The 25,000-nt window shown below is 39.2% G+C and overlaps 1 protein-coding gene and 1 long non-coding RNA gene across 22 annotated transcripts in view; one reads left to right on the top strand and one right to left on the bottom strand.

Annotated features, from left to right (window-relative positions):
* LOC109397187 (neurobeachin) overlaps positions 1-25,000 on the bottom strand; it is a 405,013-nt gene that overhangs the window by 301,937 nt on the left and 78,076 nt on the right. The window lies entirely within an intron of this gene.
* Positions 15,592-24,054, top strand: LOC134284998 (uncharacterized). The gene is made up of 2 exons (XR_009996061.1): positions 15,592-22,957; positions 23,012-24,054. It is a non-coding gene; the product is annotated as an uncharacterized LOC134284998 (long non-coding RNA).

The following is a 25,000-nucleotide window of genomic DNA, read 5'->3' as shown; positions in this document are numbered from 1 at the left end:
GATACTCTACACTAAGTTTGAAGTGTAGCCGATGCACGCTCATGCCCAAGGGAGAAGTTTGGGGAGTTAAACTCCTCACATCTCCGAAATTCCATGAACTAGATACCACTACACCTTTACGAAAACTACGAAAAACCCCTTCCTTGCCTTCCTTTCTTGTACACGAGCCTAAGCCGATGATTTGCTACGAGTTGTAGATATGAAGGCCTTAACCATATGCTATTACAAGTGACCTCAGATATCCCTGACGCACTAGAAATTTGTCTCCCATTATTAGCATTACATGTATAAATCAAATGAGCAAATTCGGAAAAGTGCGAAAAGTGCGAAAAGTGTAGGAGTTAGTATGGGTAGTGGACGTGTTAATATACAGCTCCCAAATTTAGGGCTGTTTTTCACAATTTTACTCATCGATTAATATCGATGATGTGCATTGTCGTTAAAGTAAATTATTGGCTGCAAAAGTTTCCATAAATTACTTAGAATAATGTAGAGAATCAGTGCCTTTTTTATGTTTAATCCAAAAAGTGGTTCAAGATGGCAAGCGCTATCACAAGTGCACCTAAGTGTATTAGTGTTATTCAAAACATTCTTATATCCAGTGTTTGTGTACCGATATGTTGATGGGTATTTAATCATGTATGATGATAGGTTGTGTTCGAGATCGTCCGCTGCGAAATAGTGAACAAATGTGTAACGTTCATCCAATACACTTGATAGTTTTTGGGAATAGTGTTATCAATACATTGTGTTCCTTCTACTGTTGTATTGCATGTACAGAACTGTCTATGTAAGTACTACAGTGCAGAACAGAAACGTGTGCAAACTAGTAGGTATGGGAAATCTACTGTACCTTGCACCGTTTAGGTATGAGAAACACTTGATTTGAGTTACTGGATTTTGTTTTCTTTATACGACTATTTTTATAGTGAGTACCTTCGGGTTTTACTACAGTATTTCGCTGTCTTGTGCAACTGTCTGTGTGTTTCTAAGTAACCTGACTTTTGGTGTATGCATGGAGATTTGTGTATTAGTCTATCTCCCACTGTTGCCCCTGCTGGCAATAGTAGTAAATGTAGAGTTTTTGTGGGAAAGAGAATTTCCTCATAGGAGAACACGGGGACAATGTATGCAGTGGACTGTTGATCATTCTTGATCGCTTAGGGAACCTCATGTTGCGGTCAGATAGAATGATTTTCAGAAACAATATGTTTCAGTTTGTTCAAGTATCATTGTCTTCTACGTTCTCTAATAGTGTATATGTATTTTTTTTTTTTTTGAATTCTGTTTGGCATATTACACCTCATAACCTTCGGTTTGATTTTTACCCCTACTGTGGTTATTGTTTCAGTATTGGGAAGCGATATTGTTCCAATAAGTTTCTTTTCTCTACACATACAGATATGCGTCATACTTCAGTGAACTACATGTGAGTATTTGAGATTGCTCTCTTCACATCTCACATGTAGTTGGTAGTAGTGTGGACATAACTGGTTCAGTGGATAGAAGTAGATTGTTGGAATTATCGTTCTTTCTGATCCTGACCACCATCGACATCAGGTCGTTATCCACGCTTTTTTTTTTCACCCATCATGGCTGCAGAGCGTCGTGCAAATTCCGAAGGAGGAATGGAGGTTGAAAGTACTGAAGGTACTTCTATCGGTAAGGTTAATCAGGAGAATCCTGTTATCATCGATGGTTTGCAAGCAGCCACAGGTGATTGTGTGGAGGATGCAACGTCTCTCAACAAATCTAATGGGGCTGGTGCGAATTCATCGAGTGGAACCCGATCAAAGGGTGAAAAGGGCACTGCTACCAAAGGGAAATCTAAACAGATTTCCTACAATGGTTCTTCTTTACCAGAACGAGCTGTTAAAAGTGAAACTGATCGAATCCAAGTGAGACTTGTAAACGGCACTTTCACCAACGCGATGAAAGACTCTCTTTTACGAGATCTGAATTTGTGCTTATTTTCTTCACCGCCCAACTCGTTTATTCCAAGTTTTTCTGGGTCTGGCCTCAGGTTCGGTGCTGTGTGGTTCGCGCCTGACAACAAAGAAAGCTGTGACTGGCTCAAAGAGAAGCTTGCTGCAATAAATGATGTGGCTGGTGAATTCAAGTTCATAGTAGAACCGTTCTCACTGTACCAAAACAAGGTCAGTTTTAGCATTCCTTGGGATGCAAACGAAAACTTGAAAAATGGAGATATTCTTCATCGTCTCAAGTTACAGAATCCTCGGATTCCAATAGACCGTTGGCGGATTGTAAGAACCCAGCAATCCATAGACTATCGGGTCATTTTCTGCTGTATCGATGATGATTCTCTGCACATACTCAGAAATAGTTATTTCAAAATCAACTATACTTTCGACAAAGTTGTTGTTAAAGTATCACAACAGAGTAGCTCTGCCAAAACTTCATCTGTAGCAGCGCGGTTATTGAAGTGATCATTGACAGCTATTTCAATGAACATAACAGCTGGATACGTCTACCAGAAATATCTGCAGAAATATCAAGCTGATGTGTTTCTTGTAAATAAATAGTTAGTCTTCTACCTGCGGGTTTTGGCTTCTTAATCCTAATTGAGCAATTAGCTTTTCATTTACGCATCGGCGTTTCAACCTTTGTAAAGGTTTTTTTTTTTCCTTTTTTAGGGTTTTGGCTTTTCAAAGCTTTTAGAGCTTTCGGCTCTTTCTACGCATGGGCGTTTCAACCTCATAAAGGTTTTTTTTTCTTCTTATTTTTTTTTTTTTTTGGTTTCTCAAAACCATTAGAGCTTTCGGCTTTTTTACGCATCGGCGTTTTAACCCTTGTCAAGGGTCTTATGTCTTCCCTTCCCCCTTCCCATTCCTCTTTCCTTTTCCAAATCCCAATCCGTTCCCTTATCCCACCCCATTCTCCATAATTTCCAAAAGGGTAGATGATGACATAGGCATTAAGTAGGCGAGGCACAAATCTCCCGTCTGATGGAGAACGTGCCGCCTGAGCCGACGTTCTGATACCTGATCTGGGACAGCTCTAACATACAAGAAAATATGTTTGAATTGATCTAATACTACTGCGATACTCTACACTAAGTTTGAAGTGTAGCCGATGCACGCTCATGCCCAAGGGAGAAGTTTGGGGAGTTAAACTCCTCACATCTCCGAAATTCCATGAACTAGATACCACTACACCTTTACGAAAACTACGAAAAACCCCTCCCTTGCCTTCCTTTCTTGTACACGAGCCTAAGCCGATGATTTGCTACGAGTTGTAGATATGAAGGCCTTAACCATATGCTATTACAAGTGACCTCAGATATCCCTGACGCACTAGAAATTTGTCTCCCATTATTAGCATTACATGTATAAATCAAATGAGCAAATTCGGATATTTGTGCACTTCTTTTGATAGACCATTACACATTCAAATTATATGTCTAATTTTCTGAATAGTTTGGATGATTCGGGAAGCTTCTTAGATTCAAATATCACGTGATTCAACTGATCTTCTATGACTACCAAAACGCGTTATAGTGAGTTTAACGTGTAGCCGATGCTTTGTTACGAGCGTTGACCTGAAGGCCTTAACCATATAATATAAAATAATGATGCTTCAGATATCGCTGGTGTGCTGGAAATTTATCTCCCACGGCCACGACTTGTAATATATGTTTGAATCAAATGAGATAAATGCTGATATTAGTGCACTTGGTCGGTCATCTATATAAATAAAAATGGAATGGTGTTTGTATGTCACGAATAGGCTCGGGAACGGGTCAACAGATCGACATGATTCTTTCACTGTTGCATTCCGCCAGGGCTCCGACGTGTTCGTACGAAAAAACAATTGGAAAAACCAACCGAGAACGCACCGAAAACGAGAAAGTTTGAAATTCAGTTTTGCGGGGCATTTTTCTACAGAGTCGCATGTCAAAAAACACAGTAGGCAGGCAGAACGAGGTTTGCCGGGACAGCTAGTTACAAATGAAAACCGTATATTTTAGCTTCAGAATGATTCAGGATTCAGGATGATCTAGAAAAGCTTTAATCATATGATATATGGTCGAACTTATCATCTATGTCTACTGAAACACACTGCACCACTCCTGAACGTGTAGGGTGCTTTGTTACGAGTGTAGATCTGAAGGCCTTAACCACATAATACTGAAAGGTGACCTCAGATATATCTGATGTTCAGGAAACTTCTCTCCCATGGCTTGCACTATGTGTATGAATCAAATGGGCAAACTCTGATGTTTGTGCACTTCTGTTGATATACCATTTCAAATTCAAATCATATTTCTCAACTTCAGAAAAGTTCGGATGATTCAGGATGCCTCTATGATGTTCTATGACTACCAATACGCATTATACCAAGTTTTAAATGCACCCGATGCGTTATTACGGGTGTAGATATAAAGGCCTTAACTCCAGAATGCTTTGGATGGCCTAAGGTATCGCCATTGATGTGCAGTTAGTCTTTCATACTCTGATTTACATGTATGGATCTAATCAAATCAGTTCTGACATTCATACATTAGTTTGATATAGTATTACAGGTAAAGGCCTTACAATCAGAACTCCAGAGCTATTTTAAGTTGCCTAGAACATCACCAGGTCATGACAACCATCATTTCATGTTTCAAAATGTATATTTGAATGTAATTCGGCAAGTTCAAGTGATTTAAAAAGTATACACAACTATTTGTTTTCAGTAGACAGAGTTCAAAACTTCTGGACGCTTTGGATAACCTGTAGATCTATGTTACAGCTGTAAAAGGACATAAGATATTTCTATCTAACGTACCCAACCCAAACAAAGAATATAGTGCAATTTCCATTGAAATATATCACATGTACATAGAAATAAAACGCGGAATCCAATGAAGAACAAGTGGTGTACACTACATTTCCAGCTATATCTCCAAAATGTTCTAGCATAACATAATCTCCATATATGCATATGATAGCACAACTAATCCCCTTGATAAAAAGATTTTGGTTTTGAAAATCCACCCACTGGGTCAAAATCTATAAATAAAACTATGCAAAAAAGTTGTCCACATCTTTTAAGGGTTAATGGCCGTAAACCGCAAGCGTTGATTGAACGGTGATTGCTCAAGTAAAATTTTGAAGGCCAATTAGTCTTGTAGAGAGTTTTAGGATCTTCATAAAACAAAATACCTTTTATTTTAGTTTTATAAGGGTTCTTAGAACCTCTTTTAGTCTTTTTGACTAAAAAATGTTACTTGAGTGTGGTAGATTATGTAGACCTTCAAAATCCTGAACTTCAGGACATTTTGGAAACCTTGAAATGCCCGGAAACCGTTAAAAGAACTTCTCGTTCAATTACAAAGCAACTTGGGTAATAACAGTCAAAAACCTCAAAGTTATATTGAATCACTCCTGCGCTGCGGTAGATCCCGTTGACCATGTACTAAGTCTTAAGCCCAGAAATGTTTGGGCATCCTAGAACATTCAAACAGAACGAAAAAACAGCTGCTTGCTTATGTCTAAGTGTGTTCTGACATGATTGTCCGTAGAATTTATTGCATTGATTTCATTCCGGCGCTTACAGTGCATATGACTTTAATTCCATAACGTATTGGATACCTGGAGTCGCACTGGAGTCGATACTCTTTCTTGTAAAGAGGGCAAATGAGAGCAGGCAGTTCATTTTCTTCCCATATCTTCAATTTGATACGGTGTAAGAGTTGATACAGCTGTGCCCAACCGTGATTGAGAAAGTTCGGCCGGGAAATCGTCTTTCCCAGCAGTTTTGTTGTTCTTCAGTGTTCAAAGTGCTCTGTCCTCCTGGCAGCCACCATTGTTTTATCTGTCAGCAAGTTTCCGTTACGAACGTTGCATATGGCCAGAGCGGTAATGATTAATCATAAATTTAATCATGATTGATGATTAAGATTGATCAACAATCCTAAATGATAATCAAAAAAATGTGTCGTTTAATCATTAATCTTTATTACACTTTCGCAATTTGATCATTAATCAGTAATCATAATCATAAGAAAACAAATTTAATCAATCAATAATCATTCACAATAAAAAAATTTCATCATATAAAATATATGATCCAATTTTAATTAGTTTAAATGTTGTTCTGAAGACTCAAACCTTTTTTATGCAGATTATTTTTATGCACTTTCAATTTATGCACCTTTTTTATGCCCTACAATAGTGTGCACAAGAAAATTTAATAATGACGTTAACTATGGCAACGGCGGCCAGTGGACGTTTATAGGGACGAGCAAAGGGAGTTTGCAGGGGGACATAAAGGGATCTCAGTGGGATACCAGGAGTATACATGGGTGTTTCAAGGGGGTACCAGAAGATCTCAGAAGCACTTAAGGGGGTTTTAGGGCCCGTATAGCCGAGGCGGTAAACGCACGGGTATTCAGCATGACCATGCTGAGGGTGACGGGTTCGATTCCCGGTCGGTCCAGGATCTTTTCGTAAAGGAAATTTCCTTGACTTCCTTGGGCATAGAGTATCTTCGTGCCTGCCACACGATATACACATGCAAAATGGTCATTGGCAGAGGAAGCTCTCAGTTAATAACTGTGGAAGTGCTCATAGAACACTAAGCTGGGAAGCAGGCTTTGTCCCAGTGAGGACGTTACGCCAAGAAGAAGAAGAAGGGTTCTCTCAGAGGGCTTCAAGGATTGTAGGAAGTCTTGGGAGTGCTTCAGGGGGTCTCAGGGGATTCCAGGGGGGTTCTAGTGGGTCTCAGGGGCGTTTAGAGGCATTTCTAGGGTTATCAGGGTGTACCAGGAAGTCTTTGGGGCGTTAGAGTCTCAAAGAGTTTCAAGGGGTCTCAGGGGAGCTTGGGATTCAAAGGATCTTGGGAGCAACTCAGGGGGTCTCAGGGGCGTTTTAAGAGGTCTTAGAGGCGTTTCAGGGGATCCAAAGGGGTTTCAGAGGGGTACCTGGAGGTCAGGTCGGGGACCATGGATTTTCGGAGCAGGGTTTAGGGGCGTTTCCGGGGGCATTTCAAGATATAACGAAGCCACATCTCGAATTTTCAAGAACGCACACATTTAAAGAACCAAAAGTAGGTTTTTGCTAAAAAGCTTATCGATTGGTTGCCCGCTGGTGGTGACCAATTGATCAACTTTTCAGCGCGAACTGACATCCGGTTATTCAGACTTGTGCTCTTGCAAATTCGAAGTGTGGCTTCGTCATATCTCCAGGAAGTTTCAGTGGATTCCCGGCGGGTTTGAGAGGCATAATGCAGACGTTTTCGAGGGTTTTGAAGTGTCTCAGGAGAGTAACATGGAGTCCATAGACGCTTTAAGGGAATTTCCTAGGCATTTCAGTAAGCTGCAGAGGTTGTTTGACGGGTTTTAGAGGCGTTTTTGGTGGGTCTCAGATGAATACCTTTGGAAATCCTCAGGGAATTTCACAGAAAATCCTCTGGAAATTCCTAACGGTTTCCTTCAGGTATTCCTCTGGAAATCTTCTAGAATTTTCTCTGGAATTTATCCAAGAACTTCCATGAGAATTATTCTGACAATTTCTCTGGAATGCCACCGAAAATGCCTCTAAAATTCTGCCGGAAATTCAACCAAAATTTTTTCGGAAATTCCTCTGGAATTCCACCGAATTTCCTCTAGAAATTTTTGTAAAATTCCAGAAGAATATCCATCAGATTTTCTTCCAAAATGCCATTTGGATTTTTTCTGGATTCCTCCGGAAAATCCTCTGGGTTTTTTTCGAGAATTCCCTTGAATTCATAAGGAAATTCTTCTGGAATTCCTTAGGAAATTTTTGAGGAAATTCTTCTGAATTGGATTGGAAATTTCTTTGGATATCCTCATGGAATTGGGTCTCCAGTTAGCCTAGGGGTTGAGGCTATGGATCGCCAATCCGGAGACGGCGGGTTCGATTCCCGTTCCAATCGGCAAAATTTTCTCGACACCCTGGGCATATTGTATCATTGTCCTTGCTTCACAATGTTCAAATTCAAGCAAAGGCAGGCAAAGCAAGCCCTTCAATTAATAACTGTGGAAGTGCTCAAAGAACACTAAATTGAAGCGAGGCAGGCAAAGTTCCAGTGGGAACGTAGATCCATAAAGAATAAGAAAAAGAAGAAGAAGAAGAAGCTCCTCATGGAATTTCTTTAAAATTCCACCAAGAATTCCTCTGGAAATCCTCAGGAAATTCCTCAGGAATTCATCTGCAAGAACATTCTTTCGGGTATTCGTCTGGAAATCCTCCGGGAGTTTCTGTGAGAATACCTCCGGCGATTCCTTTAAAACTCCTCTGGAATGTCTCCGAGAATGCCTCTGAAATTTCGCCAGAAAATTTTCTGAAGTTTTGCCGGAAAATCTTGGAAATACCATGGATAGCTCTTCTGGAAATCCGTCGGGAATTTCTATGCAATTCACTTGAATTCCTAACGAAATTCTCCTGGAACTCCTCAGGGATTTTTTCTGGAAACTCCTCTGAATTTCTTCAGGGAATTCTTCGGAAATTCCTCCAGGAATGTCTCTGGAAGTGCTCAAGGAATTCCGACAATTTCTCAGGGATTCCTACGGATATTCCACTGGCATTCCTCTGGAAATCTCCCGGGAATTCTTGTGGTTTTCATCAAAGAATTCCTGTGAAATTACTCCAAAACTTCCCATGAAAGTTCTCAGAGACCCCTCTGGGAATTCCTCTGCAAAATCTTCGGAAATCCCTTAGGGACTACGTCTGGAATTTACCCGGGAAATATCCTGAGATTCCACTGGGAATACCACTCAAATGCCTCCCGAAATTCCTTTGGAATTTCGCCGGGAATTTCTCTGGATTCCTTCAGGAAATGCCTCTAAAATTCTTCCAAGAATTCCTCTGGGAATTCCTCTGGAAATTCTCACGAATGACCTCGGGGATGTATTTGGAGTTGCTGCTGCTGGAATTCCTGCTGGAATTCTTTCGTAAATTCTTCTGGATTTCCGTTGAAATTCTTTCGAGAATTTTTATAGCAATTTATTGAAATTTCCGTGGGAACTCTTTTTGATTTTCTCAGGGAATCTCTCTGGAATTCCTCAGACAATTCCTTTGGATTTTTTCAAGATGTTCCTCTTAAATTCCTTCCAAAATTCCTTTGGAAGTCCTCAGAAATTCCTCCGGTAATTCCTCCAGAAATTCCTCTCGGATTCCTATTCCGTATTTCTTTGGAAATCCTCCGAGTATTTCTCTGGAAATCCTTCGGAAATTTCTTTGGGAATTCCTCCGGCAATTCCACTTCTTCGAGAATTTCTCTGAAATTCTTCTGGAATTCCATCGGAAGTGCTTCTGGAATTTTTAGGTAATTCCACTGGAATTAATAAAGGAATTTCTCTGAAATTCCTCCAGGAATTCCCCTGGAAGTCCTCAGGAAATTACTTTGGGAATGCCTTGGAGATTTCTTAGAGAATTCTTCAGGGATTTCTCTGGAATCACTCTAGAATTTCCCCAAGAATTCCATTGGAATTCCTTAAGGAATTCCTCAGGAATTCCTTTGGAATTTCTCCGAGAACTCTTCTGAAAACCTTCCGGGAATTCCTTCTGGGATTTACCTTGAATCTCGCAGGATATTCTTTCAGAATACTTTAGGGAATCCCTCCGGCTTTTCTTAGCGAAATCCTCTGCGAATCCGCAGGGATTACCTCTGGAATTCCTCTGGGAATTCAACTAAAATACCTTCAGTAATTTCTGTGGAAGTCTTCAGAGTATTCCTCAGGAACTCCTCGCAAAATTTCTATGCCAATTTCTCAGGGATTCCTACGGGGATCCCTCTGAAATACCACTGAAGTTCCTCTGGAATTCCTTTGGAATTCCACCGGGAATTCCTCTAGGATTCCCTCTGAAATTCCGGGAATTTCACCTGAAATTCCACCAGAAATTTCTCTAAAATTTCTCCAGGAACTCCTCTCGAATTCCACCAGAATTCTTTTGGAATTCCATCTGCTATTTCTCTTGAATTCTATCTGAATTTACATCGGGAATTCCTTTGAAATTCCTCCTTTCCCTTGTGGGAATTTCTTCAGGAAATTCTTTGGAGAATTCCCAGAGATATTACTGGTGGAATGCTGAGAGGGATTCCTAGAGGAATTCCTAGAGCGATTCTTCTAGTAAACACTGTGGCATACATTCGGTGTTGAAGGGTTAAAAAAACGGTTGAGTATTTAAGTTTTGCAATCACACCCATTTCATCGATGACAACTATTCCAACTCATCTAGCCCACAACTTGCCTGCCACACTTAAATTCACACATCAATCGATCCGCTCGGTTGACTGCGTTTCCAGCAATGTGACAACTGGTTCCCGGTATTCCCATCCACCGACGCAAGACAAATCGGTCACAGCTCATTAGTTATTGGATATTGGTCCAGTTGTTGTAGTCCCTTTTTGCGCAACGCCGTCCCTTTCCCATCCCATCCCGCACGTCAGATATTCAAACCATTTGCCCCAATGAGAAAAGGACACTGCTGGGATGTATCGACTGACACCCATATCCAGATGCGATACGCCCGCTCGCCGCCATGCTAGTGGTGTGTACTGGAAACTCGATACCTCAAACACATTTCTGAACTGTGCAAACCCGTGTTGCCCCCGCAATGTGGAACCCTTTTCGAACTAGTTCCCAACGAAGTGGAGCTTTCGCTGTCGCAGGCAAGGGGTCTGCTCTGGTAGGTAAAAAAACATTCTCTCTTTCCGCTTCGCTTTCAATCGACGGGAAAAGACTATCTTCGACGGAAAAATGCACACAATCGTCCGGTGGTTCCGAGTGGGAGGAAGAGGCAAATTTCTCCCTTGGAAATTCCGGAGAATTTTCCCTGGAAATTACGGAGAATTTCCCCTGGAAATTCCGGAGAATTTCCTCTGGAAATTCCGGAGAATTTCCCCTGGAAATTCCGGAGAATTTCCCCTGGAAATTCCGGCGAATTTCCCCTGGAAATGCTGGAGAATTTCCCCTGGAAATTCCGGAGAATTTCCCCTGGAAATTCCGGAGTATTTCCCCTGGAAATTCCGGAGAATTTCCCCTGGAAATTCCGGAGAATTTCCCCTGGAAATTCCGGAGAATTTCCCCTGGAAATTCCGGAGAATTTCCCCTGGAAATTCCGGAGAATTTCCCCTAGAAATTCCGGAGAATTTCCCCTGGAAATTCCGGAGAATTTCCCCTGGAAATTCCGGAGAATTTCCCCTGGAAATTCCGGAGAATTTCCCCTGGAAATTCCGGAGAATTTCCCCTGGAAATTCCGGAGAATTTCCCCTGGAAATTCCGGAGAATTTCCCCTGGAAATTCCGGAGAATTTCCCCTGGAAATTCCGGAGAATTTCCCCTGGAAATTCCGGAGAATTTCCCCTGGAAATTCCGGAGAATTTCCCCTGGAAATTCCGGAGAATTTCCCCTGGAAATTCCGGAGAATTTCCCCTGGAAATTCCGGAGAATTTCCCCTGGAAATTCCGGAGAATTTCCCCTGGAAATTCCGGAGAATTTCCCCTGGAAATTCCGGAGAATTTCCCCTGGAAATTCCGGAGAATTTCTTCTGGAAATTCCGGAGAATTTCTTCTGGAAATTCCGGAGAATTTCCCCTGGAAATTCCGGAGAATTTCCCCTGGAAATTCCGGAGAATTTCCCCTGGAAATTCCGGAGAATTTCCCCTGGAAATTCCGGAGAATTTCCCCTGGAAATTCCGGAGAATTTCCCCTGGAAATTCCGGAGAATTTCCCCTGGAAATTCCGGAGAATTTCCCCTGGAAATTCCGGAGAATTTCCCCTGGAAATTCCGGAGAATTTCCCCTGGAAATTCCGGAGAATTTCCCCTGGAAATTCCGGAGAATTTCCCCTGGAAATTCCGGAGAATTTCCCCTGGAAATTCCGGAGAATTTCCCCTGGAAATTCCGAAGAATTTTCCCTGGAAATTCCGGAGAATTTCCCCTGGAAATTCCGGAGAATTTCCCCTGGAATTTCCGAAGAATTTCCCCTGGAAATTCCGGAGATTTTCCCTTGGAAATTCCAGAGAATTTCCTCTGAAAACTCCGTAGATTTTTTCTTTGGAAATTCCAGAAAATTCCCTCTGTTGTTTAACTTTTGTTATGCCTTCCTGCTCGGGTATCGCACCGCAGCATCAGCATCAATATCATCGGCCGACGAGGACTGCGCCGAGGGACTTCCCCCGGACCAACCAACCGACCGAGCAAGGAGCAAGAAGAGCAAAAATTTTCAATTTTACGCCTCACTGAAGCTATCGATTTTTCTTCAGTTTGCAAACTGCAGCAGCAGCAGCAGCAACAGCAACCCAGCCTCTGCAATTGGTAGCGGGCAAAACAGAGGAAGTATCTGTATCGTCTCCAATGCGGATGCCATTGGAATTGGAAGAAAAGAACATTCCCGAAGTTTGTTTTGACCGCAGGAAGTTTCTCCGGAGATCCGATGATGGAATCGATGGAATTCGAGATGCAATGATGGGAGGGGATCAGAAACAACTCTCTTCCTCTAGTTTTCCCCGGGATGCTGTAACGGGGGTACGTTCAATCGATATCTTGTTTGCTATGCTTTTGCAATAATATTTAAATTGTATCGGATTGGAACTCGTCCTTCCTGAGAGGGAAAATTCATCATCCTACTTGTTCAATACAAGTTTCAAATTTCCCTTTTATTTGCGTTTTACCCTTCTGGGGGTGGCTCAAAACTGTTAAAATGTACATGGGACATGGGAATTTTCAAATGACGGTCTGCGGCCAATCCAACATCAATGATGCATTAGGGAAATGAAGTTGGTTTCGATGATTTATGCGAAAAAGTAGATTGTGTGATATTTGCCAGAAAACCGTTCGCCAGAAAACCATTCGCCAGAATGACAAACGCCAGAAAACCATTTGCCAGAATGTACCATTTGCCAGAATACTTTTTGCCCGAAAGTACCATTTGCCAGAATGTATCAATCCCCAGAATTTAATATTAAATATGAAATTCTGGGGATTGGTACATTCTGGCAAATGGTACTTTCCAGCAAATAGAAATTTTCTCCATTTTCTAAGAATTAATTGAAACTAAAGATGTCATTGTGAGAGTTTGGTGGATTATTGCAGTCCATTAACATAAAAAATGTCGTCAGTTTCAATCTTTTACAATAATTTAATATGTTAACTGCTAGGATGATCTCTTGGTTTGTTTCGATGCTGACCGAAGTCCATTAGGCCGAATGGTCAATGGGTAGAATGATGATCATGAATCGCAATTCAGTGATTATGGAACAGGAATCGGAACGGTTTCTTAAATTTGTTCGGTTCTCCAATAATTAATTGCCGTATTGTTTTACCCCAATCAACAATTATTGTCAAAATCTAGTCTTACTAACTAAGAAGAACAGCCTATGTTCAAAATAAGGCAAAATTCACTAGTTGAACATCAACGGTTTCGGTGCAAAAACTATTTTTCTACAACGAAACTATTTTCTCTAATTCTAATAGTGAATTTTTCCTTCTTCTAAACACAGGCTGTTCTTTCTAGTTTCATTGTAAGCCTAGTTTTTGGCATTTGTTGATTTTATTAAAACCATAAAGCAATATTTGTATTGCGAATAGTTTAATTATTGACAAAAATTAACATATCTTAAACCCGTTTATTGTTTCTATATTTAAAAGACGGAAGGATTCATGGGTAAAATACAGAAGCTCCAACTTCAACAACTATTTTAACAGCAAAAAAGGTGCAAACGAAAAAACACATGATTATTCGGCAAAATAACTTTGACCTAACTAACTTCGACCAAATGACACTCGGCCCAACGGCATTCAGCCGAATGCCCTAATACCATTGATATTAAGATTCTATAGCAGTAGCCGGAGCGCCATTAGCCATAATACCTTAAGCCCAAATATGTTAAGCTCACACGTTACAATCACCGTGATAAGGGAATATATTGGTTAGAAATGGCGCAAATAAACTAAGAAGTTCATCTAGAAAGAACAGCAGATGATTAAAAGAAGGTAAAAACTCTGCTGGAATTATTAGAATTAATTTCCTCAAGAACAAGCATTTTATAGCATTTGATTAAGTGATATTCGGCCTAATGGCACATTCAAGCTTGAGGTACTGGCTTTCGGGCAGTGACAGTCAGGCTAATGGTTATTATTTCTGTGTATTTTACTCGATGCTTCCAAAAGGTTTTTATTTATGGTATTCGATTGACTTAAGTGTGTGATCAACAATTCCGGGTAATTTTGCTGTTTGGCACAAAAATTGTTATTTAAAGTTATCAAAAATAAGCTGTCAAAAATAAGCTTCAAAAATTACTTTTAATTACAAGAAGGAAATCTTGGGAAAAATAAGTAAAGCCAAAAATTCCATGTCAGTAAAAGCTGAAAAGAACATCCTATGTGTTGAAGAAAGGAAAATCTTTGATGAGTATTGATCAAATTCCGTCAAAATAAGATTTGATCAATTGGGTCCACATCATGATCAACTTGTCCACAAGACATTTTTATTGGAAATGTTCTAATTGAAAAAATAAGCTGCTGTGCGCAATACAATAATTAAATAACATAAAAGGTTTAATGTATTGTGAAGTTTGAAAGCCTTGAGATCACATCATCTTTTTGTTTCAGAGTGATTTGCACTTCATCAAACTATAGGCTTTTCTTAATTACTAGTTCTAGTTAGATATAAGTTACTCTAAAACCATTTCTGGTTTGCTCTTACATCAGTTCCAGTAATTTATTTACCTTTCGCATATAAATCTGACAAAAAATAAAATTTAACATTTACAATCTTTATCGTGGGCTAATCGACCCCAAAAATAATATCAATAAGAAGGCTTTAAATTATCATTAGATTGGGAACACTTCTGGATTGAGAACTTTGGAAAATTTCTGGGAAATGTTACTTTCTGGAGAATGGTACATTCTGGCAAATGGTTTTCTGGGAAATGGTTCTTTCTGGCAAATGGTTTTCTGGGAAATGGTTCTTTCTGGCTAATGTCTTTCTGGCCAATGGCATTCTGGCGAATGGTTTTCTGGCAAATATCGCACAATTGAAAAAGTATGGTTGGCTGATCAGTAGACTATGTCACCAAGGAGGAAGATAGGTCTATGGAGCATTTCCAGCTGAACGCACAAATTACATAGACGAGACCTTTTTCAAATCTGATGAAGTTTTGCTCATGTTAGAGCTTCCATCTGAAAGTGTGTTCATGTTATTTGTTTTGCAATGTTTTTCACCTAACTTTTGAAAAGGGCATATGAAAAATGCCAAAAAAATGAAACTCGGAAACGGTTTGCTGGATTGAAATGATGTCTTTGAAGATGTTTGAGGATATTTGAAGGATTTCTAGAAAAAATACAATGAGAGTAATTTTTATCGTGGATCTATTTATATTAGATGTCATATAATTTTTATTTTCCGAAACCTTATCCTTTAATTTTTTGTCTACTTTTTCCGTAGACAGCTGACTTCCGGCTCAAGAACATTGATGCTTACAGCTTCATGTTATGGCCGGAACCAATTAACAATATGTTTGAACTTACCATATTGTTTCTACGTATACATATTTGTTAATCTGTGTGATGAGTTTCTTTGACTGTTACATACCTGAAAAAAGACAAATGAAATTGAAGAGTTAGTTTATTGCAGGCTTAATAGCAAAACACTTTTTTTTTGTCAATTATTTTCTTCTCAATTTCCCGAAAGAAATGATTATCTAAACCGTGGAAGAGTTTCAATCTCTATCCGAAATTGTTCTGTAGCTTTACACGACGTTTATTCAGTACATTCTTATTATAAACAACAATAAATTTTCTAGGACCTGCTGGAAATCATCTATAAGAGATTATAAAAAGCGTGGCAGAAAGAATACTTAAATTTACAAAATAAGCGGGAATTCTCAAATATTTTCTAAAAAAAATATTTTTCAAATTTTCATTTCCCATTTTTTTTAAATTTATTTTTAGTGTTCTTAGAAGAACAAAAGGGAAAAATGTTTACCCAAAAAAAATTGCAGCATAATTTTTGAAAGATTTATCACACAAAAATATGCAAACTATTTTATTGAGAATTTCCAATGATTTTTTCCTGAAAATTCTTCAAAAATATATTCGAGACATCCAGCTAGTAGTAGCTGTGAACACTGCAACACTGCCAAGAAATTTATCAATTATTTGTTACAAAAATCTGAAAGTGTTTTTTTTATGATTCGTTAGAACATTCAAATAAATTAACTTAATACCATGCCTCAAAATTATTCATTGAGTTTTTTTTATAGACTGTTTCAGAAATTATAAATACACTTTGATGATTAAATTAAATGACCTGTTCTAATGATTTTTACCAACTTCTTCCAGAGTATAGCATATTGTACTCCATATTTTCATATTTCCTTTCAATTGTCTTGATATTTTAAAGAACAGTCGAGTTCTCTAACAAATAACTTAATTTTTCAAATTTGCATTTGCACAAAGGTGTTTTTTAATGATTTCAACATTATTTATCACTAAATACCAAAAAATATCTAAATTTTTATCACATTCGCTTTCTCAACAAGTTGTCTAAGGAATGCCTTGATCAAAATTTGGGAAAAATCGATAAAGGCATTTCCACAACATTTTTTCGGAGATCAAGTTTCTTATTTTTTAAGGTTTTCTACGGAACATAAGAACTACCACACAGTTTCTAAGCTTTCCTGAACGCATTTAATCCAAACAAACTTATTTTTTCAGCTCATTCAATCCTTCAGATGGCAAAGCTTGTCATACCATAAAAACGAATGCAGTAAGCAGTAATTAAGACATTCGTTTGCTTAACGTTTGTTGCTACTGATGTTGTTGAGAAATTTGAAACAAAAAAATTTGTATTGAGAAGGCTCGTAATGGTGGTTCTTGATCAAATATTCCAGTAAAAATTACTCTTACCAATCGAGAAATATCTTTTATTATCGATACAGCATTTTTTATTGTGTTTGGAAATGAAATATTTTATCTGTGAGATTTTTTTCTTTTCTACTATGCTACATTTTTTGACCACTTTGTGCATTTTCAAATTTCAATCATCTAGTTTACAAAGCCCTATTTTTTAACTTTTACCAGAAACATCAACAAAATTGGTATTATTTGCTTCGCTAGCTTGTTTACTATAAGAGCTAGAAGAAAGTTTTTTGGATATTGTGCTCAAATTGAAATGGCAGTTAATCGTTAGTGTATTTATAATTTCTGAAACAGTCTATAGGAAATTCTATCAGAAAAATAGCAGGAGTTATAACTGAAACTTTACTATGAGTTTTTACACATTAACCCTCCTAGGATGTTGGGATTATCGTATCACGCTGGCGTTGTGCGCGTTCAGTGTCTGGGTCGTATTGAGCCCAATATCCTAACAGGGTTAAATTAAAACTCTTACTATGTTTTCGAATGAATCTCGAATTCGGAAAGAAAACCGCAACACAATAACGATATTACTTGCAAATTCAGTTAAATTTTTGTCCATATTTAACTTCTTTGGGAATGGCTTTCTCAACCATTAAGTCAAGCCAAGTTTTTAATACTGTTGAGATGTTTGTCCATGTTTCATCCTCAAATTATTCCGAAAATGATACAAAAATATCCTTGATGGATGACGCCAGTGAAATAACACAAAAAAATTAATTGTTTCTCATTAAAAACGACAAAAAAAGAACATTTTAGACGGAATTTTACCAAAACAACTTTTTTTAGAATTAGGAGTCAAACTATTCTTTTCTCAAATATTTTCACACTTTTGGCCAGAAACAGAAACGGATTTTGAAGATAATTTGAGTTTTGAAATTATGCGATAACAATTTAAAATGTCCGCTAGTGCCGTCTAGTGTCTAGAATGCACAGTTCAAAAGTTGTTTTTTATACTTTGAAATTTGGTAAAAAGCCAAAACAAATTATTCAAGAAATCCTTAGTGATATAACTCGAGGAACTCCTTAAGGAAACTCGTAAATAATTCCCAGCGAAATCCCAGTATAAAATACTTGAGAAACTTCAGCAAATTCGAAGAGGAACCCCTCGCTAAGCCTGGACAACTAACAGAGGAATCGTAGACAAATCCCTACAGAAATGCCCAGATAATTGTTTGAGTCGTTTCTGGAGAAATTATTGAAGGCATACATAGATTTTTTTTAATCCCAAAAGGGATTCCCAGTAGAACTGCTGTAAGAATCCAGAATCTAGAAAAACTTCTAGATAAATTCTCGGATAAATTCACGGTGTAATTCTAGGAGCAATTAGTGGAAAAATACCTAGAGAAATCTCGGGAAATATGAGAATTTTGTGGCAGTGGCTTAATTTTCCCAACAGGGGAGAAAAAAAAAAAGAATTTCTATGCGGCTGTGGACACCATATCATGTGATTTTTGGTCCCTTTCTTATAGACTGCTCAGGCCGAAAGAGACCAAAAATCTGGATACATATGTGAAGCAGTTCCGGTATACATTCCTGGAAAATATTAGCAAAAACCTCACAGAACTTCTTGAAGGAAACTCAACAAAAGCATCTGGTGGTATTACAGGAATAATTTCAGGAATCAAATTTAGATAAATATCTGAAGTGATTCTTATATAAATCCCCGGAAGAATTCCTGGACGGATCTCAGCAGAAATTTCTGGAGGAATCGCAGTAAAAATTTCTGAAGTAATTTTAAGAGGAATTCCTAAAAAAACGTTGGCAAATCTCTAGCCAAATTCCTGTCCAAGGCAAAGAAGCGCTTCAATTAATAACTGTGGTAGTGCTCAAAGAACACTAAGTTGAAGTGAGGCAGGCCAAGTCCCAGTGGGGACGTAGAGTCATAAAGAAGAAGAAGAAGAATTCCAGACATTTCAGGAACAAATCTTTAAGTAATATCTGAAAGAAAACAACATCTAGAGGCATGTTTTGAAGGATTCCTGGAAAAAATTCTACAAGGAACTTCCAAAAAAAAACCTTTGAAGTTTTCGTGAAAATATTCCTGTAGAAATTTTTAAAGGAATCTATGAAACATTTAAGGAACACATTTTTTAGAGAAATTTCAAATTTCTACAGAATTCTAGAGAATTCCGAAGCAATCTTTGAAGTATCACTGAATCCTTGAAGGGTTTTCTTAAGCAATCCTTTGTAAATGAAGATATTTCTGAAAAAAACTCAGATCAGAATCTTTTGAGAAATTTCTAGAGGAATCACTGGAAGAGGAATTTCTGAAGAAGTTCATAAAAGTTGTACTAAACAAATTCTTATAAAAATCTAGAGCATTTTTGAAGTAAAGTGTTGAAGAAAAAATATGAAGAAGTTCACGGAGGAACTGAATCAATCTATACAAGATTTTCTCGAAGAATACTTCAATTACTTTCAAAGAGTCCATGTAAGATTTTTTGAAAGGTATTTCTTAATGATTTTCGGAAGAACGCATCAATATCAGATGGAATCTATAGAAGATTTTATCAAGGAGTTTTTGAATAGATTCTAGCGGGAGTTTTGAAAAATTGTCTAAAGAAACCCTTAAGAAATTTCTAAAGGAATTCCCACAATCCTGAAGATTTTCCTGATACATTCATCAAAACAATGTTTGGAGAAATTTCTAGAGCAACCCATGGAAGACTTTCTAAAATTGTCTCTCGAAAAATTTTTGACGAAAGGCTTAGACTTTGGAGTTATGTCCGGAGAAATCCTTGGAGAATATTTCCGAAAAAAAAAGCAGCTGAAAAATTTCCTCAAAGAATCCCTGGCAGGTTTTCTGAAAGTATCCATGGAAGAAAATATTTAGAAATCATGGAGTAAGGTAATTTGGCAATTGTTGAACGGTTAGTACTGATTTTTTTCATTTGTTTTTCCGAACTTGATTCCAAAAATATCCAGTGAACGTCTAGATCCACTCGTATCTTATACTTCCCATTGAATTTGTTTCTCCATAATGGAATTCAATTGAGGGGCCCAGATGCAAAGAGGTGTAAGTGACCATTTTGTCGATTTTGACCTGAGCATATCATAAAATTCTTCAGATTGCAAGCTTTTGGGAACTTTTGTTAAGATTGTTTGTACGATTATTGGAAAAATTACAATAAATCGGAGAAAATTAGGTAGATTTTGTAACTTCGTACATTTTGTATGGGATGAATAATTGGTAAAAATGTTTAAACCTCATTTACTCGAAGGTGGGGTTTTGTCACTTACACCCCTTTGCTTGTAAGAGAAAATAAGCACATTAGTATCGAAAGTCTGGAACCCATTTGTTGAACACTTTTTAAGCTAGCTCATTCTAATGTGGGACAGTTCTCGCTAATTGTTGAACAGTTCAAGCTTTGATCGTGATTGGTGACGTGTAACCCGATACAAACCTATCTCTGACCTGTTTTATTTTGGCCACCGAGCCCACCATAGACCCAACAGTGGTCCAACATTCGATACAGTTTGACCCGACTTCCGATTAGTTTTAAGTTTGGTGGAATTTTCCCATGTTTTTTTCGTATTTTGTGCACAGCTATTTATTTTCAAACTATTTCAGGGTTTGGTTTAAATGGATTTGGTTTCAGGTGATATCATGGATACGTCCCCCTGGTTTGCCTCTGAAACGTCATGGACTCCATGTAACAAACCCGAAACCACCCCCTGAGGCATTTTACAGTCTTGGAACGCCCCTGAAATCCGTTGAAAACTCGTGGAGCGCTTCTGCAATCGCTTAATCCTCTTGGAAGACCCCTGGAATGCTTCTGAAAAACTCTGAAACCCCAAAGAACGCCCATAAAACCCCCTGAGACACCCTGGAACGCCTTTGAGACCTCCTGCAACCCTCTGAAGCCCTCTGGAACGCCACTAGAACCCCCTTAAACACCTCAGGAACACTTTTAGGACCCCATGAAATTCCTTAAAAAGGCCCTGAAGCAATCTAAGACCACCTAGAACATTACTGAGACCCCTTGAAATCCCGTTAAACACCCCTGGCATCCCCTGAAAGCCCCTGAAGTTGTTTGAAAACTTCTAGAATGCTCTTGAAACTCCCTGAAACACCCTTAAATGTCTTTGAAAGCCCCTGAAATACTCTTAGGTCACTTCAACCCCTGGAACCCCCCGGAACATCCTGAATCTTCTCTGGGACCTCTTGACCACTCTGAATCCTTTTGGAACACTTTAGGAACGCCCTTGAAACCTCTTGGAATATTACTAAAGCCCTCTGGAATACCTCTGGAACATCGCTGGAACGCTGCTGAAACCCATTGAAATGCACGACCAGGAAAAGTGAAAAAAAATCTGACGGTCATGCTAACAATTTAGGTTATGGCAGTGTTAAAAAAATGGATCATGAATGCAGAATTTCTAAAAGAATTAGGGTCACCGTTCCCTTAGTGATCTTACGCTCTTAAATTTATCCTATTTGAAAACAAAGCGGCAAACTTGGAAATCTACATTTTGTTTTGTAGATTTTTATTAGGAATCCCATGCCAGGCCAGATTGTTCTGTGAAAAAGATTCTGAAAACTAAATTTGTACTCCCGTCAGAAATAATCCCAAAATTTCAGAAATGTATTGGGTCATTTCTCTAGGAGTTCTTTCCAGAACGTTATAATAGTTATCGATAGTTTTGCAATACCCAACAAAAACTAGAAATACTAAATGATGACAAAATATGATCTCATTTTTCCAACACGCATTTAAAGGTCTCCCAAAATTGACTGTCAGGAGAACCTCAAACCTAAAAATAGGCCCCATGTGACTGCAGTACGAAAGCGTAACATGCAATGAATCTCCCTCCCATTGACTCCCATAGGGGCTATCGACTGCGACTGACAGTTCTCACTCACTGGACTAAGGTTCGAGACCAACCGTGGACGTGAAAACTGAAACGTGGAATTTTACTTTCTGGAATTCAATACGACTATGACTTCCAGAGTTCCAGAACACAGATAAAGATTCTATTTGAGATCTCAGGTTCAAAATGGAATTTGATTTCCCAGGTGAGAAGCCACATTTAAGTTGGGTTCTCAGATTAGAGATGGAAACCCAGATTTCAGATGAGACTCCTGATTATGGGTTCTTATGGGATGTTACATTTTGATGGAGGTATCCTAGATTTCAGATGGAATCTCAGTTTCCAGATTAGATCCTAGATTCCAGATTAGATCCCCGATAACAGCTTTCATATCTAGATTTCATGTGGAATCTTCAGATGGGTTCCCTATTTGTGAATGAGATCCCATAATCAAGATAGGATTCAAGATGGGGTCCTAGATTATAGAAGCGATCTCAGACTGGATTTCATATTCAGTTCCTAGATTGCAAGAATGCCAGATTCTAGATGGGATCACCTGTTCCAGAAAGGATTTCAGAATCTAGAGGGAGTCTAATTTCAGAAAGAAACTTCTCATGGGAACCCAGATTCAAGAATCTAGGGGGGATCCCAATTTTCAGATAAGATCCCAGATTGGGAAATCAGATTCGGAATGAGACCCCAGATTCCAGATCCCACGTTTCAGATGGGACCCCAGAGTCTAAAATGCATTCCCAGAATAAGATTTCTGATGGAATACAAAATACCAGATAGCATTGTAGCCTTTGCTCCATTTCCATTAAAAAGCCGAATATATTTTCATTAACAGTTTCAAATATCAATATAAAAATGACCTTCAATCGATACATCAATGCCACTACAGATCAGTTAATTACATTGCGCCGAACAGTTAGGCAATTTTCTCACTATGGAAAGCTTTAATCGGCCTTCAATCGGCCGCGAATGGGATATCCGAAGGTCAAGTACGTTTGGAATTTCCGGAGAAAGTCGGGGAAGAAAAAGTTGCGACCGAGTCCAAAACTGAGCGAGCCTTCAACGTAAGCCGTTACACTGCCGAACCATTTCGAAGAAGCTCGGGGGAAATATCGAACTTCCGTTAAGTTCGGTCGATGGTACCTTCCCTTATCTGAGGATCACGGTTTCATTTTACTTTCGTTCGATCCACAGATTAGTGTAGAAGTGTCGTTGTTAACCTTGTAGAAATAGCCGTTGAATGTGAGTGAAAGTAACGTGGTGATATTTCTTTAGTTTAATTGTTCTTTTTGTTAGTTCCTAGTTTTCAGTCCAGGTTAGGAAAGAAGTGCGTAGGGTTTGTGCGTTTACCTCGACAGATTACCAGGTAATGTGCTCTTTGTGCTCGTCTTATGAACCCGTGCATGTGCTAATTGTACGTGAATAGCCCACTGGCTAGATTCTTCCACAGCGACGCTTCTCTGCCGATCGACTCGGAACTTCCGGCGAACGAATACCGCCGAAGGAGTGGTCGTCAATTGCCACTTGCCAGGCCCGTCTTCAAGGTCGTTCAAGGTTGCGCAACAACAACCCCCACGTGACCCCCCCCCCCCCTACACGTGGTCCAGGGGTCGCTTGACCGTCCCCATCGACGCGACACACCAGGAGCGCAGAATCAGCAGGTCAGCGAAAACCACGTAGCTGCTCGGTGAGTCGTTTCCTTTTTTGCACCGTCTTTTTGTGGCGTGGGGCGTCCGGAGAGGACGCCTCGGAGAAGTTTTTTGCCGATCATAAGGTCGTGGATATTCTTGGACGTCTAGTCTGAAACAGCGTCCGGAAATGTAAGGTTGGGTGGTTGCTTGGATTTCAAAGCGTGCGCACGTAGTTTATGGAAGCTCCACCCAACCCTATTGTTTAAGTCACCCGGGTGCATCAAGTCTCCATAGCTAGCTTGCCGCATCGTCAAGGGAGAAAATATCAATGGATCGTGTACACGAATAGAGCACAAGAACAAGATAGAAGGATAGATAGAAAAGAAACGCACAAGAGAGCAGGACTGAAACAGGTACACATTGTAAATGTATATTATGGAACAAATAGCATGTGAGTAGAATAAACTTTCGTTTTTGTTATTTATTGAATAAACGTGTTTCGCCTCTTAAGTATTATTGTGTTAGTAAGTTATACTACAGTCCTGCGAAAGATTTTTAAATTATTGAAATGTTGTCCCGTTACTTCGCGTATTTGTAGTAGATGTTATTTGCGTGGCGCAATTTGACTGTAGTCTTGCGCATGCCCTTCTACGCTGGTAGCGCCTCTAGCGAGAAGTAGTGGAACCGCCAGTGATGATAAATAGTTTGCGATAGCTGATGTCGCGTGACATTTAGGTATGGGTGTTGTCTTACCGCGTTCTTTGGAGGAATGGTTTTGTAGTGTATCGGGTTATGTTGTTGGTAGGGTAATTACCCCAGTTGAGGTGTAGGAAGTAGATGCGCTGGCTCGATCCTACTTTCTTCGGGAATTTCAAATGGACTCGCCCTGAAGAGTCTCAACCGGGCAAATTAAGAACTTGTCGTGCGGTCTCCTAACGGAGTGGCGCTTAAGCCGCATGATTTATTCCCGGATCGGCCAGTGCCGGCTACAGCATCTCAGATTTTATATAGATTAGAGATGGTATCCCAGAGTCAAGGTGGAATCTCGTATCCCAGATGAAAACCCACATTCAAGATGGGATATCAGATGGGTTTCTGAGTAGGATCCCAGATTAGAAGTTAGAAGTCAACTCCAAGGGTGCAGATGATACCTCTGATTGCAGATGAAATCCAGAATTCTTAAGGCTGGTATCCTAGATTCAAGATGAAATCCCAGGAGGTTCCCAGTTTTCAAATTAGATCCCGATCATAGATTTCACATAGAGATTCCAGATGGGATTCCAGATTCAGAACGAGATCCCTTATTCCAGATATAATTCAAGATGGGGTTCCCGATTATGGAAGCGATCTCAGATTGGGATCCTAGATTCTAAAGAGAGTGCCAGATTCTAGATGGAGTCATCGGTTCCAGATTCTTATGGGAGTTTCAGAAAGAGATTTATCATGGGAACCCAGATTTCAGATTAAGGATGGGATCTTAGATGTCATATGAGAACCCTGATCCCAAATGGGATCCCAGAAAGAGATTTCAGATTTTAGATGGAATTCCAGATTCTGTATTTCAAATAGGTTTCAAGTTTCAAAATCGGTTCCACTACACTGGTAGGAACAATTTTACACCATTTTTTTTTTCGTTAAAAGACTGGATAAGACA

Source organism: Aedes albopictus, chromosome 1 (genome assembly GCF_035046485.1).
Source record: "Aedes albopictus strain Foshan chromosome 1, AalbF5, whole genome shotgun sequence".
In the NCBI taxonomy this organism is placed as follows: domain Eukaryota; kingdom Metazoa; phylum Arthropoda; class Insecta; order Diptera; family Culicidae; genus Aedes; species Aedes albopictus.
Note: the sequence above shows the minus strand (reverse complement) of the source record. Positions and strands in the feature narration are given on the sequence as shown.